The sequence below is a fragment of the Bidens hawaiensis genome, unplaced genomic scaffold (assembly GCF_021521415.1).
Source record: "Bidens hawaiensis isolate Kalapana, Puna unplaced genomic scaffold, B.hawaiensis_p1.1 tig00002525_1, whole genome shotgun sequence".
NCBI lineage: Eukaryota > Viridiplantae > Streptophyta > Magnoliopsida > Asterales > Asteraceae > Bidens > Bidens hawaiensis.
In genome coordinates, this window is record NW_027491138.1 from 550,033 (window position 1) to 572,197 (window position 22,165).

General features: G+C 37.5%; 2 pseudogenes across 1 annotated transcript; both read left to right on the forward strand.

Annotated features, from left to right (window-relative positions):
• The first annotated feature begins 13,959 nt into the window (after positions 1-13,959).
• LOC143620048 (hypothetical protein At1g04090 pseudogene) lies at positions 13,960-16,133 on the forward strand (annotated as a pseudogene). The gene is made up of 3 exons (XR_013151282.1): positions 13,960-14,080; positions 14,497-15,696; positions 16,033-16,133. The product of XR_013151282.1 is annotated as a hypothetical protein At1g04090 pseudogene (transcript).
• A 2,501-nt stretch (positions 16,134-18,634) lies between these two features.
• Positions 18,635-20,062, forward strand: LOC143619979 (malonyl-coenzyme A:anthocyanin 3-O-glucoside-6''-O-malonyltransferase pseudogene; annotated as a pseudogene).
• The last annotated feature ends 2,103 nt before the right edge of the window (positions 20,063-22,165 follow it).

Here is a 22,165-nt window from a genome sequence, read left to right on the forward strand (position 1 = left end):
TTTTGTGTCTGTGATGCAATGGATAAGTGAATCTGCACTTCTATCCACTCTTCCAACTCAGTTGGACACTCATATAATTGAAGCCAATATAATATAAGTATTTAATTACAGCAAGTTGTACGTAATTAATTACAGAAAAATAGATGATTTGGTGTTTGGTAATAATCAATACCTGGAATTTGACCCAAAATACTTTTAACTGTTACTTTTGTTGTTAAATCTCACTCATGAGGTGTAGTTTCACATTCCAATGATTCCATACGTGTGAGAACTACATATAAGGCGTGGTTGTTTAATGGAATAGAATTGAAATTAGAATTTGTATTTGATTTAGAATTGGAAGGAATTGAATTTGAAATCTGAACATTACAATAGGAATTAAAATTTGAAGAAATTGAAATCCAATTTCATTCTTGATGTGCTCGTTTAACAAATGAATTGAAATCATGTTTTTCTTTTTCTTAACGAGGATAACGGCGGAAACATATTAGTTTTTTTTTTATTTTTTTATTTATATTTTGCTTTATGATTTTTTTTATTATTTTTTTGAATTTTTTAGGGTTTTCTATTAAGATCAAAACACCTCAAAAAACATTTAAAAATAATAAAAAAAATTATAACTCAAAATATAAATCGAAAAACAAAAAAAGTTTTTTTCGTTGTTCTCGTTAAAAAAAAACCTCGAGAAAAAATTTCAAGAAAATTCACTTGAAATCCTTTATATTTTGGAAGAATTTAGAATTCCTTTATTTAAAGGAATTTGAAGGAATTGAATTCCAATTCCTTAACAACCGAACACACAAAAATAGAATTAAGATTCCACTTCCAACGAAATAAACACGCCATACTATGAAATTTTAATTCCAATTCATTTGAATTCTCACGAATTTTTTAAAACAAATTCCTAACTACTAGGAGTCATATCATTTCCCCACGGTTTTCACAAAGAATCACATATGGGGATTTTTCATTTTTTTAGATAAAGATAATTATGTTTTCATAAATATATTCATAATTTACAAAAGAGTATATAATCTTAACAAACGTACTACACCCTGATCCATAAAAACGTAGCATGCGAAATAAAGTTAAGTGTCTAGTACTCATCGCCATTGGCCAGTCGAATTACGTAAATATGTTCCATCAAAGTTACTGATACAAGTACGTGCATATATATATATATATATATATATATATATATATATATATATAGGATAAGGTTAAAATAAAAATCCACTTGAATTGTGAAAACCCGCGAAAACCCTATATAACATCGTTTTTTTTTTGGTTAAAATGAAAACCCACTTGAGTTGTGAAAACCCACGAAAACCCTATGTAACGTTGTTTTTTTTTTGTTACATGTAATATATGTTGTAACATTTAATACAAAACATCGAAATATCAAAAACTGTTTTGCTATTTTTTAACTAATTTTTATATATGTTTTCAGGATAGAGAAAAAGTTATATTTACATTTTTTATTCACTTTAATTGTGGACCACAAGATTTAAACATTAATTAAAAACATGTGGTTGATAATGGGTTTCTAGAGTTTTCACAACTTAAGTGCGTTTTCATTTTATACTTAGTCTATATATATATATATGAGATAGTTCACGCGAGAAATGGTATTACTACGAGAAATGAATATGGACCACCAGTTTTATTTTAGGTTTTAAATGCTTAAAGACAAATGAATAAAGTATAAATGTATTCTCTCTTTTCGGTTAATATAACTAATAGACCATAATAGTTATCTATTCAATTAATATAACTAATCAAATTATTATAATTGGAAAATATTAATAATTTATTTATTTTTATAACCTATTTTTTCTTCTTTTAATTTTTATCCTACACAAGTACAATTTATTAATATATTAAAATTTATTTCTATCCAAAACCAATTTCTTCCAACTCAATATATTAATATCCATTAACATGTAGTTACATTTTGATAAATAGTACAAAAACTATCTTACAAGTGTTTGCATTAAATATCAACAAAAAAATATACAACCTACATAAACATATAATCTACACTTGTTATAAGTGTAACATCTCGGATTTTTTGTATTTGTATTCGTTTATGTTTAAAATGATTGGGGAATGTAATTCGGATCTTTCGAACTATTTAAAACTTGTATTTATTGGTATTTAACTTGGTTTAACTTATTTTATAATTTCATAACTTTAAAACACGCCAAGTAGTCCTTAGAAACTCTTAAAATCGCTTAAAATGGCAAAAAAAATGCATATTTGGGAACTACATGGACTAATTTTGCAAATTTTTTCCTATTTTCGATTAAATTAACTAAATTTAAACTCTAAGAAATGTTATTGTATATCCCAATTCATTTTCTTGTTGTGCAATCCGAATTATTTTAGTTATTGTACTCGATTTTCTCATTAATAGCTTATTTCGTTTTCTAATCGGGTGAATTACTTCATAAACAAGTTAATAATTCATTATACTTAATCAAAACACATATCTAAACGCTAAAAACTACTGCAAACATCAGCCACCATCCCCTGATCTCTAAATCCACCTTCTCCTTTATTAATTTCATAAAGATTGTTCAAGTTCTTTCATCTACGGTTTGACTTTGATGTTCAAGACCACTTTGACCTTGATTATCTCTTGTTCCATTCATCGTTTGGATAGGTTGTCTTCATGAAAAATGTTGGTTTATATCTAAATAACAAAATCCCTCAATCAAATTATACTGATTGATGGGGTTTTGTCGGTCAGTTGCTTTCCAACCGTTTAGGGGCATTAAAGTCAATTTTAATGATTTTTCAATTACTACATTTTCCGTTCGGAATTAGCTTTCGGTCTAAAAGACTTTTAGTTTTATCTCTAGATTTTGAATGTACTGACCAAAATCCAACTCCTGACTCGCTGTTCGGATTCTAGTAAGTCCCAGCTCGCTTATTTACTAAAAATCTCATAACCGGAGTTCTAGATATTCGTTTGGATTGATTTTAGCGGCTATGTTCTCACTTTTGACTCTATTTTAGTTTGTATAAGTCTCAGGTCTGGTTGGATCAGAAAACTTGTCACGTTAAATTTGCTTGTTTATGTTATCTCTCAGCTTATTCGCTTAATCGTCAAGGTGAGAAATCATTCCCCTATTTTTATAGCTTTTAAACGTTTTAGGGACACTTGCGTACTTATCCGTATTTACATATTATATATTATTTGCACTAGCAAACTGTGAGTGTTGTGTGTATCAATTGAATGCTAATTGCTTAATTGTTTAACTGTTTACTTTATCGTATTCGGAGAGGTCCATCATAATCACATTAAAGTATGATCATACGCCGTACTATTAGCCAAAGCCCGATTCGCAATGCAATGGTCAACCGACATTCTTATTTGCAATTGTTTTTGTCATAGTAACCATAGCCTGTGTTCGAGAGGCACGATCAACTGACACCTTTTATTTGCTCATGGTTTGATTGATTTTACTCACAATATTGTTTTTGCTCATTTTACTTATACATTATTATTAGTGTCAAAACTGGTGACTTTTCTCACTAAACATCGTGTTGACAAATCTATATTATTTTATACGTATTTACAAATTATCATTTGGTTGAAGCTAAGATGAAGAAACATTTAGAGATCTTAGTTAGTGAAATAAAAGAATACTTGCGTACTATTTTTATTTTGATAATTTTTTAAACTTTATGTATTTGATTAAAATTATATACACACATATTTATTTTAAAACAAAAACTTACAAATTGACTCATTGATTCAATGAAAAGAGAGTGTCTCTTGTGTATGAAACAAAGATTTTGGATTTTGGATTCAAACACGTGTGATTATTTATTTTTTGGGGCCGTTTTTGTTGAAGATATTGATCATGGGTTGGGTATGGGCTTGGCGGTGGATTCCAATGGGCAATGGGTGTTGAATTGAGTCCACCATGGTTAATAAAAATCCGTAACTTCATTTTTGTCTATAGATATCGTTTTTACTTAAACATTAATAAACGTTATTACTTTTTTTTTTCTAACGACCAAGAAAATGTATTTCATTAAAACACTAGTGAGCCGCTAAACCCCACCAGTACAAACAATAAAACGCTGAAAAGGTGCATTACCTATAGATAAAACACGTAACTGACCAAACCAAACTACAAAACAATTACAACCGAAAAGCACACTAGTCCTCCTAAGATAACCCTCTTTTTTTCCCTCAATTCATAATCCCCTTTATTTGAATACCCACCTATGACTTTGATTGTTATTGCTTTCGCAGGAGCTATGACGTCATTTCTTGCGTCGACCACCGATAAATCCCAAAATCTTTACATCCTCTATAAATTCGACATTTGTATTAGGGTACCGTACTCTTTCCTTCGTTTCCAAAAGCACCAAGTTGCCACCAAGAAAACTGCTTGGAATTCCCTTGCTTTCTCTTTAGGAAGTGACGAGAAATTATAGAGTTTAATATCATCCCGGAAACCAAAGAGAATTACCGTCGGACCTTACACCATTGAGTGATCACACTCCACATAGTTTGGACTAACCCACATGAGACAAAGACGTGTTCAACCGACTCCCTCTACTTCACCACAAATCAAATCGGGCAATAAATGTGATTGCTATTGTTTTAAAAAAAGAAAGTTCATAAATATATTTCAAGATACTATTGTTTTATAGTAATAAATATCAAGATATTAATTAAATAACCATATATCATAAAGATCATAAGCTTCATGCATAAAAAAAATATATTTCATTAACATAATATTCGGATCCAAATTTAATTTATTATTATTAATTAAACTATGCTATATAAGTACATAATGTTCACAAACCCTTTTCATCAGCACAAATTGAAGAAAAAATAATCAAATGAAGTCGCTCTTCATCGTTTTTCTCATTCTTACGGCTTTATTTGCTTTGCAAACTAAAGGTAATAATGCTTGTTGTTTCAAAGTTCTCTATAATAAATTATGTTGATCTATGTTTGTTTTGTATAGAAATTCAAAAAAAAAAGACCACTTGAAGTTGAATTCGTAAGATAAACGATTGAAACGATCTTTTAAGAGTGGCCAACCCAAAAAATTCTCATAGAGGTTTGAGGGGGTTATTAAAATTTCATAAAAGTCGATCAAGATTTTAAATTATCTATACCTTTGAAAGAAGTTTTACACATGGTACGATCGACCCCTACACTATAACTCCAGAAGTATATGTTTGTAATCTAGATCAACATTTTAGTTTGTAAAAAGAAAAACGACTAGATCCGAGCTAAATTGTTTTGATCCATAACTCGAGCCCAACCTGGCTTGGCTTGCTCGTTTACAACTTGAATCATGTCTTTTCGTTGTCTGCTCTGGCCAAAACACGATTCATTTCAATTGTAGTTAATTAGTGGTTCTTAGGCTTAATCAAGGATTATTATTATTCTGAGTTTGTTCGATTACACATTTCAATCTATATATTGTTTTCTAAATAAGGTATAAATAGATTTATATCATTTTGTTAAATAGATGGAAAAATATTCATGTATTATTATTATTTATTAAGAATGAATATTGAATTGTGGCAGCTTGGGATGGTAAAAAATTTTGCACGGAGGCGGTGTGCAAATTGGGGTCTGGGGATGGGTTTTGTCAAGACATCTGCCGGCCTCGTGGTTGGACCCATGGTCAGTGTTTGCAACTTCCACGTCAAGGAGGCGATGATGGTTACTGTTGTTGTTGGACTCCTTAAATTTTAAATAAATGTTCTTAGATCTAGGTTTGAGTTATATGTTATGTTCCTTTTACATGAATGACTAAATCAAGGGTTATTTTTTTTCAATGATTGCTTTCATATAATTTGGGAAAATTATCTAAATAGGCATTTAGAAGAGAGAACTTGAAAATAGACGAAAAGTTTCAAAACTTCCATTAATAATCCATCGAAATCCTTCTCCGTTGTGACATTTGGATTCCCGCTGATGGTTTTCGTCTACCAATGAAATTGTGCCACGCGAAAACCATCTCCTCCGTGATGTTTGGTCCTGTTTTCGTCTTCGCCGTGAGTTTTCAAAAAAAGTCGAAATTCGTGTTTTTTTTAATTCATTTGACAAGACAAATTTCAAGTGAATTTCGTCTTCGGGACGATTTAAAAAAAAAAAAAAACTTGCACCACCGCCACCACTATCATCATCATGATCTCCACTTTCTGGCCAACAACACCACCACCACCACCACTCCACCGCCGGCAAAACCCACCTCAAAAGGCCCATCTTTATTCATCCAATCACAACCGTAGAGTACAAAGAGAGAGGGAGTTAAATCGTACGGTCATGGAGTACTAAGAGAGAGGGAGTTAAATCGTCAACAATGTCCTGGAATCCTTACCATCATCGTCCCCGTTAGTTAACAGATACGGCGAGTCCGATATCCTCAGCTGATTAACCATTGGAGTTTTCACAAATCCCACTTGCTAGCATGTCCTCCAAGGGCTTCATAACCGTAATATCATTATAAATGTTATTGTTTTGTTTTTTGTTGCGGGTGGAAAAGAGAGTAGGTATGGAGGGGTGTCATTGCAGCTGAATTCGTATTCACTGGAAGACGATGGGAGGCGTTGAAGGTGGTGGCAACCATTGGCGGATCTAGAAAATAATTTCAGGGGTAGCGTAAATTTTTTTAACCGTAGATTAAAAAAAAATTCCTTTACCGGTTTCGCGTTTATGGGGCCTGATTACGCATTTCGCACGTAGCGGAGCCCAGTAATGCGTTTTGCTCGTGTAGGTGTCTGGTTACGCGTTTGGCGCGTCCCGGGCTCGGCTTCGTGTTACAAGCGTACGGGCACCCGGTTAACCTATTTGCAATGGCGGATCAAAACAAGTTGGTTTATAATGAGTCGCATCAAAATAGCCTAAACTTGTTTGCTTAATGATATTGTAAAATTATTCAAACTTATTAGTTTACTAACACAATGATTTTATTGATATCTTTCGATCAGATCAAACGCATATTGTTAATGAGTAGTTTTAAAGTTTACTCAACAAAAACATTGAGAAACACAATATGTCAATATTTAATTAAATAAGAAAATAAAAGAGTCGCACATGTTTAAACTTGAAGTTGGAATATTTAAACTTGGTGATGAACCGATGTCATAGTTTTTTTTCCTTTAACGTTTAAAAAAGTTGCTAATAAGAGGTTATTTACACATATTCAAAGTTTACCGAACAAAATTTGAATCAAAAACCTAATATCTATCCCAGTTTACACATAAAGCTAAAGGGTAAATCCCTAATTAATTCCAATTTAAACATAACCTTAAATACCTAATCTATTCCAATTATAATTATAATTATAAATATATATAATTTGAAAGTTTGGTGATGTAAGGCCCCGTTCCCGGTACCCTACTTTGGTGTTGGATTTACTCATAAACACAATCCTAAAATCAGAGTTAATTAAAACTTTCGCGGAATAACTTAAAACTTCAAACATCACATTACAAAACATTCATTTTTGTCTTAACATACAAATTGTTTCCATAAACATCGATTAAAACAGTCATGACACTTCTTCGTTGATGCCAGTCTCTTCCGTTCATGCCATGTGTCACCCTCCTCAAGCCAGCTGCCCCAACCTATTTGCCTGCGTGCATACTAAAAGTCAGCTACGCTGAGTGAGTTCTAGTTAATCAATCAACGTACATTAAATTCATTTCCTCACTCATACGTGTCCGAAGATACGTAGTCATACCTTACCTGTTATTTCTTCTTTCATACATACTTTACATACATGCGTGCATACTTACATACTTTCTTTCATATAACCCTATGGTATACCACAAGCTATTCTATCTTAAACAACACAGATATTATTAGGGTCTGGTCCCTAACATCACAGATATTATAAGGGTCTGGTCCCTAACATCACAGATATTATGAGGGTCTGGTCTCTTCTGTCTCGAATAACTTTACCTTTATCATACGTGCATACTTTACATATCTTCTAGTTATAAATATATATACATAATCGTTCATACAATCATTATGTAACGATACACTCAATACACAATCATACACGTATCATACACTCACCAATCAAGTAAGCGTATTATCTACCACATAGAGTATGCACACAGCCCCGGAAACATAACAGGTAAAGGGGCTAGAACTCACCTCGAGTCGGTTTCTCTCGCTGTTGATGGTAATGCCCTGCCTTAGTTGTGCACGACTAACTGTACAATACATTATGCGTGTCAATTATCCATTGCTACTACTTCCTATATCTAAGTTAATGAAACCCTCAACTACTGGGGGTCCGGGGGCAGCGCCCCTGGTAGCGGGGTCTAGGGGCGGCAGCCCCTAGCAGGGTCCAAGGGGCAGAGCCCCTGGCTAGGGTCGAAATTTCGCATGGAAGAATTTCGCTTCGCATTGCTGAGCGAAGCGAAATACCTGTTTCACTTCTCATGGCTGGGCGAAGCGAAATACCTGTTTTTCTTCGTTTTTACCATTTTAAAGCTATTTTACTTCGTGACTCTTCCTTAGGATCCGATTTTACCCTTTTTATGGGTTTTGGGTTGTACCAACTTTGTATACCCGTGTTTCTCATAGTCCAGACGTCACCTTTTTGTCTCATAACATACTTGTCACACCTCGACCAAAGGCGGCGGAACATGCCGAGGTGTAACAATTGTCCATAAGCACATGACACTAATTAAAGTGATAGTATTTAATAAACTCATTTCATTTCACAACATCGAAAATGTCACATAACAATTATCCATAAAATAACCATAAACAAGATATCACAAAATATGGCAAATTTGATATTGTTCATTTTTACTAATATCCTAAGGTCTTTGATGTCGTTTCCTTCACAATCATAAATCAACCAAGATGCAAACCTGCAACATTTCATAAAATAAAGTTTGTCAACACAAAGGTTGGTGAGCAATTCATAAGTTTAATCATATTAGTATATAATAAAGATAGCCACAAAACTTGCATACGAAACGATAAATAAAAGTGGTAATTTAGATAAATAGATATCGCTAAACACATTAGCGACACCTAGATATAAGGGGATGCCAAATAGTCTAGGATTTTATAGTTATCGTTAATTGCATTACGTTAACGACACCTTGCTATAAGGGGATGCCAAATAGTCTAGGATTTTATAGTTCCACCAACCAAAAGCGATAAACACATAGGCATATAAGCATAGAACACCAAATCGAGCAATTATTTAGGTAAAGTATACAACTACGTTTGTGGTTTAAGATTCAAATATAAAGCATTTTGTTGAATAAGTATGAAATGTCACCCCCAAAATAAAAGATGGAAAATGGGGTATGAAGTACTCACCTTCAAGTGGTAAACTTTAAAGATGATAATTTGGAGATTTGTCGGAACGACGAGTTTAACGCACAATGCCTAAAAAGAAAAGAAGTCTTGAATTTAGAAAGGTTGTCTTGAAGGTCTTTAAACAAAATAAATGTTGAGAAATGTAAATAATTAAAGTTCAAGGTTTAAAATGTGACTATTTAAGAATTTATAATAATAACCCTTTAAAAATGTAAGTTTGCTCGAAACCGGGTTAAAGTATCTAACCTTAATATTTACTCAACCTATGTTAAGTAATAAGGTGGGTAAAATGCAAGAATGCAAATCCCTTTGGAATAAAGATACTAAAACGGGTTTTTTTTTATCGAGTGTTCGGGTTGTCGGTTCGGGTCTTGATAACTGGTCAAACCCAAAGTCAACTTTCTAAAATATTGAATGTTATGAGATAACTCAATAAAATTTAATAAGACTTAACCAAGTATATAGTTCCATTGTTTTAGAACTAACAACGCACGTTAAGTGAGTGTTCGGTTTTGTCGGTCCAAACTTTGTTATGAGATCAAGTTGGATCCAACATTTCCAAGTACTTAAGAAAATATTTAAAAATCAATTTGTAACTATTTTTAAAGAAATATACAAGTCTTGATGGCTAAAAAAAAAACACTTGTGTGTCTTAAGCGAGTAAGAATCGGTTTGGTTTCCACATGTCCAAACACTAAAGAATTTGTATAATAATGCACAAATAAAAAATATAATTTAAGTTTTACAACCAAAAGTTAACAATAAAGTCTTTAAACAAAAGTTCGGTTTTCGGTTCGGATCGTGTTTCGGGTTAAGACCGAGGTAAGATTCTACAAACCCATAACCATAGAATTTGTAAAAATGATTTTTGAAACTTAAATCTAACAGTAAGTATGTTTAAACAATTATTTAACAAAAGTAGTAACAAAGTTCGGTTTACGGTTTAGAGCTATTTACGGTTAAACCGAAGCTATTTACGGTTAACAAAAAATATTTCCAGATCTGGAAATACTATCAGATCTGTTGGAAGAAAAACACAAGAAGAAATGCTATCGGATCTGAACAATGATCTGGAAGTACACAGGAAGAAATACCCGATATTTTGGGGAAAACCCTCATATCTGTGCTGAATCAGATCTGGGTTCGCTCACGCGTCAAGCATGCTTAAACATCAAGCATGCTCAAACATCTAAGTATGCTCACGCATCGATGCTCACGCATCAAGCATGCTCACGCATCAAGCATGCTCAAACATGCGCGCAGGCACCGAGCGCGCGACAAGCATGCTCACGCATCAAGCATGCTCAAACATCAAGCATGCTCAAGCATCAAGCATGCTCACGCATCGATGCTCAAACATCAAGCATGCTCAAGCATCAAGCATGCTCAAGCATCAAGCATGCTCACGCATCGATGCTCAAACATCAAGCATGCTCAAACATGCGCGCAGGCACCGAGCGCGCGACAAGCATGCTCACGCATCAAGCATGCTCAAACATCAAGCATGCTCAAGCATCAAGCATGCTCACGCATCGATGCTCAAACATCAAGCATGCTCAAGCATCAAGCATGCTCACGCATCGATGCTCAAGCATCAAGCATGCTCAAGCATCAAGCATGCTCACGCATCGATGCTCAAACATCAAGCATGCTCAAGCATCAAGCATGCTCACGCATCGATGCTCAAACATCAAGCATGCTCAAACATGCGCGCAGGCACCGAGCGCGCGACAAGCATGCTCAAACATCAAGCATGCTCAAACATCTAAGTATGCTCACGCATCGATGCTCACGCATCAAGCATGCTCACGCATCAAGCATGCTCAAACATGCGCGCAGGCACCGAGCGTGCGTCAAGCATGCTCAAACATCAAGCATGCTCAAGCATCAAGCATGCTCAAACATCAAGCATGCTCAAGCATCAAGCATGCTCAAACATGCGCGCAGGCACCGAGCGCGCGACAAGCATGCTCACGCATCAAGAATGCTCAAACATCAAGCATGCTCAAGCATCAAGCATGCTCAAACATCAAGCATGCTCAAGTATCAAGCATGCTCAAACATCTAAGTATGCTCACGCATCACGCATGCTCACGCATCAAGCATGCTCAAACATCAAGCATGCTCAGGCATCAAGCATGCTCAAACATCAAGCATGCTCAGACATCAAGCATGCTCAGGCATCAAGCATGCTCAAACATCAAGCATGCTCACGCATCACGCATGCTCACACATCACAGATGCTCACGCATTCAAAATCTCTAGATCATGCGCGCCACCGCGGATCAACTTCGGATTCCGCATGCGCGCTCCCGGCGATCACTCTTCGCCACAGCGGTTTGCATTCGCGCCACCGCATACATGTTTTTGCATACATGTTTCACACTTCCTTTTATTAATTTGAGCAATATGACAACATTATATTGACATCAAACTAAAAATAAAACGAAGTAAAACATACATGCGCGAGCTTCAAGCTCAAACGCGTTGACGAGTCTTAACTCTAAAACGTCAGGGCCTTAGCCCAAAAATATGAGCCTTAGCTCAAACTTAAAAGTTGGGAATCCTCATAAACCCACAGGCCTCGCGCCAAGGGTGGAATGCTCATAGACCCACAGGCCTCGCGCCAAGGGTGGAATGCTCATAGACCCACAGGCCTCGCGCCAAGGGTGGAATACTCATAAACCCATATGGCTACGCGCTATACTAAAAGGTTCGGCCACGAGCCGCGCAAGCACCTGTGACATCATTATTATTATCTGGCCGTTTGTGCCTCCATTATTATTTTGAAGACAAGCCGGGATAGTCATCCTGCGCAGAAGAGGCCCTTGGCCAGTCATTATCATCATTATTACAGCTCGTAAGTCGCCTCACGCGCCAGCTTTATTATTTTACAGCTCGTAAGTCGCCTTGCGCGCCAGTTTCATTATTCTACAAGCTCGTAAGTCGCCTCGCGCGCCAGCTTCTTTATTATTACAAGCTCGTAAGTCGCAATGCGCGCAGGCTCTCATTATTCTACAAGCTCGTAAGTCGCCTCACGCGCCAGCTTTATTATTTTACAGCTCGTAAGTCGCCTCGCGCGCCAGCTTCATTATTCTACAAGCTCGTAAGTCGCCTTGCGCGCCAGCTTCATTATTCTACAAGCTCGTAAGTCGCCTCGCGCGCCAGCTTCTTTATTATTACAGCTCGTAAGTCGCCATGCGCGCAGGCTCTCATTATTCTACAAGCTCGTAAGTCGCCGCGCGCGCCAAGCTTTATTATTCTTAGCTCGTAAGTCGCCGCACGCGCCAGCTTTATTACTCTCAGCTCGTAAGTCGTCTCGCGCGCAGGCTTTTATTATTCTCAGCTCGTAAGTCGCTTCGCGCGCAGGCTTTTGTTATTATTATAGCTCATAAGTCGCCTTGCGCGCAAGCTTTATTATCAGGCCCCGCGCCAATATTATTATGATGCGTGCTATATCTTATTCATACTAGTGCACCATCATCATCATAAGGATCACAACATGTCACCATCATGGAGAAAACCTCCCAAAACTCAAAGACAAGGCCGAAGAAAAGGGAAGAAACCGCCTCACGATCTAGCACACCTTATAAAGTCCAGTGCTCCACCTAAACGCTTGCACGCCTAGGAGCAACACTGGACTTGGGGGGCTTGTCGGGGTATAGTACTAAGAACCCTAATTTATTGTGTTTTGGGCTTATTTTATTATATGGGCTAATACATTTGTTTTTGGGCTGAGGGAGTTTTGTGGAGGTAACCCTAACTGGGCTAGGCCCATTAGGGTACCATGATGGTGGCCATGAGGCTCCCTATATAAGGAGGTCTCCACCTCCTTATCAAGGGTTGGCAAACAGCTCAATAAGAGCCACCACTATATTTTTGTGTCTGTGAACAAGAGATCCTCTGGATTTCTTAGCGGTCACCTCCACACCCCCAAAAGTCACTGCAGATCACAGCAGCGGTCGGAGCAGAAGCAAGCAAGTCGTGGTTCGTTCATCTCGAAGTCCGTGGAAACATCGTCATGGGTCAGGTCAGATTCATTTCACGTTTCTACAAATAGAAAACCATCGGTTTGTCTCAATACCTTTACACGCGACACATTTTCATTGGCAGACGAAAATCATAGGCGGGAATCCAAATGTCCCGGCGAAGATGGATTTCAGTGGATCAATAATTGAAGTTTTGAAACTTGTAGCATGTTTTCAAGTTCTCTCTCTTCTATGGTCTATTTTAGGAATTTTAACCATCACCGAATTAAACCTCCAGTTCGTTGGAGGTCCAAAGTTGCTTGCAATAATCATCCTTAGCAATCCAAATTAAGAACCAAAATTCAATATCAAACAACGAATGAAAGGAGCCACCATGAAATAACATTATTTCAACACATAGAGTGTTTTGAAATCAACCCCTAAATCGAATAGTTAGAGCGTTTTGATTTAGATTCAGTTAATCAGACTCGATAAAACCAAATTGAGTAACTGAAACCTGAATATCCAAGACACGATTTAAACGAGTCAACCTCTCTACAACACAACATGTCAAACTTGAGGTGAGTGAGTAAACCACCAAACCGATAAAGGTGTGTGTGTCACCGAGTGAGTTGAAGATATTAGGAACGAACCATGTTCGGGTTTGAGGCTTGCTGCAGCGATAAAGATGTGGAATTGAACTACTACCTGTTGCCTCAACAACCAAAACCCTTTAATCTTCCTTCACCGATTCCTCAATGGCCCCAAGGTACTTACTCTACGTTATCTACTTCTTACTTAATTTTGTTATTTCATTTATGTCTCTAGATTATCATAAATGTTTAAGCTTTCTTCATAAATGTCACAAAATTGATTAATATAATTGGAATCATTTCAATTGCAGTCTTTGCTGACCGGATTTGACTTAGACCTGATTGTCTATCCGTTATTGCCTAAGTTTTGACTTTCTTTGGTCAACCAAGCTTGATTTATTTATACAAAATTAGTAGTTTCTGTTGATAGTTGTTAAAATAAGTTGATTAGCTGCATCAAGATTTGCAACTGTAATAAAATATAAAACTTTTAAGCTTAAGAAACAAAACACCAATGCTGATTTTGAGTTACAGGATTATAAGATTTGACTCTGTTGTTCAATCTCCTTATTTTTTAATTTTGACTTTACAGGTCAAGGTTTTGCTACAGGAATAATAAACCTAGGAGAATTAGAGGTTGCCGTGGTCAAAGATTTTGAACCCATATCAACCTACACCCCAAAATGGTCAAAAACCGATGGCGTTACGTTTTACAAACCTGTATCTATACCCGACGGGTTCTTCACCTTCGGTCACTACGCTCAGCAAACCAATCAACAGCATTGAGGTAATGTTCTTGTTGCCCGAGCTGCCCGAAACCTGGAAACCACATCTCCCCCATTAAAATCGCCTCTCGGTTACAACTTTATTTGGAAATTCGGGGCTGTTTACGTGTGGCAGCCGGTCCCACCAGAGGGTTACCAGGCTTTGGGATTTGTGGTCTCCATTGATGAAACTGACCCGGATGTTGAAGAAGTTGTATGTGTTCGAGACGATCTAACTGAAAACTGTGAAGTTGATGATGTTATTCTTGAGATAACAAAGAGTTTTAGAGTGTGGAACACGAAAGCGTGCAAAACCGGGATGTTTTGTAAAGGGGTTACGGTCGGGACGTTTTTTTGTAGTACCGATCGGAAATCCGGCGATGAGTTCGATATATGTTGCCTGCGAAATTTAAACCCGAAACTTGAATCGATGCCGAATTTGGAGCAAATAGACGCTTTAATTGGTCATTACGGGCCCACAGTTTATTTCCATCCCGATGAGGTATATTTACCGTCGTCGGTCCCATGGTTTTTCAATAATGGTACTCTTCTTTTCAAAAGAGGAAAGTCGAACGGCATACCGGTTGACTCACACGGGTCAAACTTGCCACAAGGCGGGAAAAACGATGGTGAATATTGGTTGGATTTACCTGAGGATACGAATGAAGAAACGTTTGTTAAAAATGGGAATCTCGAGAGTGCTGATCTTTACGTGCACGTTAAACCGGCTTTAGGCGGTACGTTTACTGACATTGCAATGTGGATTTTCTGCCCGTTTAATGGGCCAGTTACGTTAACAGTTGAGTTTTTAAACATTAATATCGAGATGAACCGGCTCGGTGAGCACGTCGGTGATTGGGAGCATTTCACACTCCGTGTTAGCAATTTTAATTGTTTATTTTTCCGAGCATAGCGGGGGCGAGTGGGTGGATGCGAGTAATTTGGAGTTTATCGTGGGAAATAAACCAATCGTTTACTCCTCAAATGCGGGCACGCTAGTTTCCCTAACGCAGGGACCTATATCCAAGGTATAGGATTAATCCTGTAAGGTGTTACATATTATTACTCAACTATATATAAGGATACAATGAGGTTAATTACATAGAAACATAATATATCTTTCAGTTATTATAATATATAATACTAATAGAGTTTGGATCAAATACAAATTAAATTAATGTGCTAACTGTGCGAATCAAGTAGTATAATTATATATACAACAATGTAATTACATAATTACAGTACTTGATTACCTATATATAATTACACTATTTGATTCGATTTGTTAGCACACTTTTTTAGTTTGTACGTTAACTTTCCCCGTAACAATAAACTCTAATAATATATATATTCTATAATAAAAGGCTCAAAGAAGCTCGGGATCGGAGTGAAGAACGATGTTGATAAAAGCGATAAGTTTATTGACGCAAGCAAACGGTATCGGATTATAGCAGCAGAACATTAATGATTTTATTAACATCACCTGGGTAGACGAGTAAAACTTAATAAAGTTGTAGCACGCTACCATTGAACCACAAGTGAGGTTTTGAGGTGTAAGACCATCTCCAATAAGACATTTTTAGAGAGTGTGTTTGAGTATTTACCAACATCACTTGTTTATCCTTATTGTGGATGTAGTTTTTAACGAACATTTTTGAATGAATTTTTACTTTTTATACAAAGAACTACAAAAAACATCCCTTTTTACATGTTTTTAGGTCTTGAATTAAAACTAATAATGTAAAAGTTCATTCGGATATTTTATCAAAGAGTTGGTGGATGCACTCAAATGATGGAAACAACTTGGTGTGAATCAAATGGATCAAAACTGAAATTATTACAATTCCACGTACGTACAGATTTTTGTACGCATTACTAATCACATAAATTAACAACAAATATAATGGATAACCATTATAACTACGAAATATCATAAACCACCTATAACATTTACAAACGAATCACCATTAAATTACCTTGAAGGAGAGGCTCTCATAAGGCTGAGGGGTGTGGGGGCTCTAATGGGGGCGCGAGTGGGGGCTCCAGCCAATAATATTATGACGTGTGGCAGAGAGAGAAACTGGATAAGGGGGGTGTTGGAGCCCCCGCTGGAGCCCCTGGCCCTGGTGTGGAGGGGCTCCAGTAAGGGCTCCAGCGGATTTCTTTTTTATTTTTTTATAAATGTATTAAAAAAACGTATTATTAAAAAAACTCATAAATTATTTAAAAAAACAAACATTAATTAAAAAAAACACATTAATATCTAAAAATAAAATAAAAATTAAAGTACTAAAAAAAAACATTATTCTTATTCTTCGGCTTGTTCTTCTTCGATCAACCTCTTTTGGATACGTTCCTTTTGCTTTTCCATTAGCATTTGATCGACCGGATTTAGGTTACTGAAGTCTCTAGTAAGGAAGTCCAAATCTCTCATTCGACTTTTTTCCTTTTTGTCATTAGAGACCACCTCCATGGTTTTGTTGAATTTATTGAGGGATTCAACAAGATTGGCGATGTTTACGGCTTCCCCCTCAGCCGGTTGTTTCCCCTTGGCGTCCCGTCCCAATGGCCGCCTCCTCGGCGGTGAAGACGTTTCCTTCCCCGCAATGTTTAGGTCGAATCCAACGCGGCAATCCGACCCGATTGAAGTGCTATAAGCTCCAGACGAACTAGTTTTAGTCCGTTTCGGCCCTACTTCCACATCAACGTCCGGCGCCACCAGCTCAACCCACTTGGAACACCTTTTCAACCTCTCCCACAACTTTACATCGTCCCACGTCTTCACCGTCCCATACCTCCGCAAACACTCCTGCTTCCACTCTTCGACAGTGAAATTGTAAACCGCCAAATCATCACTGCCACTTGGTCTCATACGACCGCTGTTCCTGTTGAAAAGATTAGTAAACAAGCCGACAAATTTTCTGATTTCGGACCACCGACCCGAAATCATATCGGCGTTCCGCTCTGTACTCCCAACGAGCGTATAGAACGTCTCCCTAACCTTTGTCCAAAAAATCTTGCTCTTTTGGTAGTCGGCTGCAAAATGAATAAATAAATTTGTAAGTCATTTAACTTTTTTATTTAACTTTTTTATTAAAAATCATTTTTAAAAACGTTAAAACAATTACCGCAACGCCGATCCTCAGAAATGACTATCCAAGCCCGACACAAGACTTCCTTCTCATCCGATGACCACGGAGTGGTTTTCCGTTTCGTCCTCGGAGTCGAAGCAGGTCCCGACCCGTCCGTTGCAACTTGTTTTTTCCGGTGGACGCGTCTTCTTTGTCCGGTAGCTTCACCGTGTGATTCTTGTGTCTCCGGAACAACAAAGTTAGGAGACGGTTGTATGTTGGATGGTTGAAAGCCGGATGATTGTTGCGGCTCCGAATAAAACACCGGTTGGTCCGGTGACGACCATAAATCGTCAATATAATCTGAATCTAGGTTTGGGTACCAATTTCTAGCCATGTTTTTAAAAAAAAGTTTGGAAGATGGGTTGATTTTGGGTTTTTTTTTGAAGTTGTGGTAATTGTTTTATGTGATTTTGGGTGTGGTAATTGTTTTATGTGATCTTGGGTTTATATATAGGAAGAACACATTTTTTTTTTTATTAAATTAAAGAGCCCAACGGCTCATTTCTCATGTCCCAACGGCTCTTTCACGTCTCCCAATGTCCCTTTACGCCATATTGGTCCCGCTAAGGGGCTTGCGCCTGCTTTGAATTCCGTGCTCGCGTCCCTCTCGCGCCCCTCTCGTGCCCCGGGGGTGTGGTGCTAGCGCCTGGGGGCGCGAGCGGAGGGGCTCTAGCGCCCCCGCTGAAGCCCCACACCCCTCAGCCTAATAGTATGGATGTTAAAATAACAGGGATGGATTGATTGCTGCTGTGAGAATAGCATCTGTCCATACAAAACTCTCTTTTATTATTATTATAATAGTAGATAAGATAAGAACAATGACATAAAGCTAAAAGATGGATCCAAAAGACACCACAAATGATAGATATGTTGAGTGTCCTAGAGACCACTCGAGTGTCTCCTCCACCGGCGACCATCGGAGACAGATCCGTGCCACTTACTTTCTTCGATGCCGTATGGCTACTCTTCTTTCCAATCCACCAGCTCTTCTTTTACGACTTCCCTCATCCTAGATCCTATTTCCTTCAAACCCTTGTCCCCGAACTTAAACACTCGTTATCTATAACCCTTCAACACTATTTCCCATTCGCTGGGAACTTGATCTTGTTTCCCAATGGAAAAACACCCGAAATCCGTCACGTTGAAGGCGATTCTGTCGCGCTTACGTTCGCAGAGTGCGATCTCGATTTTAATCATCTTGTAGGAAACCATCCTCGTGAATGTAACAAGTTTTATCAACTTGTACCTCTATTAGGACAAGCATCAAAAGTTTCAAACTATCGGGTCCTCCCTGTCTTCTCCGTGCAAGTGACACTTTTCCCAGATAAAGGGATCGCCATCGGGCTCACGAATCACCATGCGCTTTGTGACGCCATCACACGGTTTCATTTCTTGAAGGCGTGGACCTCGATCACTAAACATGGTTCGGATGAGTTGTTCTTAGCTACCGAATCTTTGCCGTTGTATGAGAGGGTTATTAAATATCCACAACACTTAAATGAAGTTTATTTCAATCAACCGGGGCTTGAAATTATTAACGAGGGATACGAAGCGACCAAACTTGATCCTGAGACCGATTTAGTTCGAGCCACGCTTGTTTTAACGCAAGCCCACATCAACCGGTTAAAGAAATGGTTAAGGACTCAACTCCCAACACTAGAATATGTGTCATCGTTTTCGGTTGCGTGTGCTTATGTCTGGAGTTGCGTAGCGAAATCACGGGCACGAATTGGTGAACAAAAGGGCGACGACGAGCTAGAAAGGTTTATGTGTGCTGTGGATTGGAGGTCTCGTATCCATCCGCCGCTTCCACAAAATTATTTTGGTAATTGTGTTGGGCCATGTTTTGGTACTCCCACAAAAAGCACACTTTTAGCTGGAAACAAAGGGTTTCTTATTGCCGCTGAAGTATTCGGAAAGGCGCTAAGCGAGACGATAAAAAATAAGGACGCTCTTATAAACGAGGCGGATACATGGCTTGAGAAAGCTTTCGACCCGATTCCAACGATTGGGGTGTCTGGAACTCCCAAGATAAATGTTTATGATATTGATTTTGGATGGGGAAAGCCAAAAAAGCATGAGACTCCGGCAATCGATTACAACGGGTCTATTTCAGTTAACGCTTCGAAAGATTCACCAGCTGATATTGAAATCGGTATCTCACTTCCTGTTAAACAAATGGATGCATTTGTTTTCATATCTAGGGATGAATTAGAGAGCACCATTTATGACCAAGATTGAGTATGTTATTAAAAGCACTTGGAAGTGAATGGATCTAGTTTTCTTGTTTTCTGTTGCAACAATTTCCATTCAATAAATTCATGAAGTTTTAATATTGTTGTAGCGGTTTTATGGATGAAAATAGGATGAGTTTTGGATAAGTGTTGATAATCAAAGTCTAATTGTAGAGCCGTGTCTTATATATAGTTATTATTAGAATAATCCTCGTATGTCACGCGGTTTACTTTTAGTTTTCTTTATATATACTAGATTTAGAACCCATGTATTACACGGTAGAAGTGAATGTTTAAATTACGATAGATAGTACGATGCAAATAAAGAAAAGGTAAATTGGATATAAATAATCTCACTTTTTGTGTATTGGCCTATAATAATTTCATCTTTAAAAATCACTACTAACGGTCCAATCTTTTAACTATTTTTGTCTCAATGGTCTTCCGTTAAAAAACAATTAACGTCGTTACGTTTTTTTCCGAGTTTCAAACCGATATTTTAGGGCTTTTGATTGGAAGAAGATACGAGTCAACTGATGTAAAACTTATCTCGGAACGGTGATCCAAACGACGAAATGATGTTTCAATTCGGGTGTTTGAATTTCCAATTAAAAAAAATCAATCCATTTGTCGTTTGGATCAAACACCCGAATTGAAACATCATTTCGTTTGAAGTTTTACATCAGTTTGACTCGTATCATTCTTCCGATCAAAAGCCCTAAAGCATCTGTTTGAAACTCGGTATAAAACGTAACGGCGTTAAGTATTTTTTAACGGGGGACCGTTAAAACAAAAATAGTACAAAACACCCATGCCATTTTTGGCTCCATAGAGTTTCCATAATGCCTCGGAGGGCGGTGTGACCAATGGTATAGGGCTTTTTTACCCTCTAAAGTGCCCCACTACAAGGGGTTTTATGATCAGTGTTTTGAAACCCGGACTGGGACCCGCTAAGCATATCGGGCCGGTTGCACTATTTGGCCCGTTTTTTAATGGTCGGGTGATCCGGCAATACAGTTTTTTTTTTTAATTTTTAATCAAAATCCATGTGAAATCCAACCAGACTATTAAATATCTTAATCGTTGCCTACCTTCGGTCGGACCCTCTGGCTGGCCATGGTTCTATGATGATAAAGGCATGTACCGCATGCATATTTTTTAGATTGACCCTCGAAAATGGGATAGTTAAGAGTAGGTATACAGAAGAAGCGATGGTTTTAAAAAACTTGAATGGTTGAGAGCAACTGGTAAACTATCGTGGCTAGCCTGAAAATAGTGCGGCTGCTGCTGTGTAAAGAAGCAAGTAACAATAGTTGGTAGGGATAAGCAATAAGTATGGGTTAATAAGCATTTTATTTGGTCAAGTTGGGTGGACTTTTGTTGGCCCAAATAACATGTAGCGCAAGCACAAGCGCACAACTACTGTCCAGAATATAATGGTTGGTCAGAATAAAAAAGAAAAATAAAACTCTAATATCACTCTTACTATCAAATATAATATTTAATTATATATATGTATATATTAATTATTTATCACGTCATCAGGTCAATTACCGATCCGTCCTCCCGGATCGGTCTGACCTTTGACCCGGTAAGAAGTCGGATCAACATCCGGGCCGGATCTGAAAGCATTGCTTATGATTAACCTAAACCGTGTTCACAAGATGGGCCCTACAAATACATGTCACTTTATAAATGGGCCCTACATATACGTGTCTTATTGTATTATTATATAATTATTAGCCTTTCCTTAGTTGAATCCGCTCTTGTACCAAATATGAATTAACAAGAATCCACCACACCCAACTCATTATATACAACCCACCAAATTATCATTTCTTCATTCCACCATATCATTCTGCATAACCATTGATTTGTGCAGCCACAAGCAAGCTGATCATGGTGGCAACAGTGGCAGAGACGGTGGCTGAACAGCCAAGATCTTGCGGTTGGTCATGTCGGTATATATGGAACGTGAGAATCGCCGCCTCACAAGAGCATCGCCGGATAAATAGTTGAGTCATGTCTATGTGACAACTTAGGCAAGTCTGAAGCTTGGCTTTTACTGAACAACTTCTTTCTCTAATCTTCATTTTTGTTTGTTGTCATGGAAAGAAATTGGAAGGGAA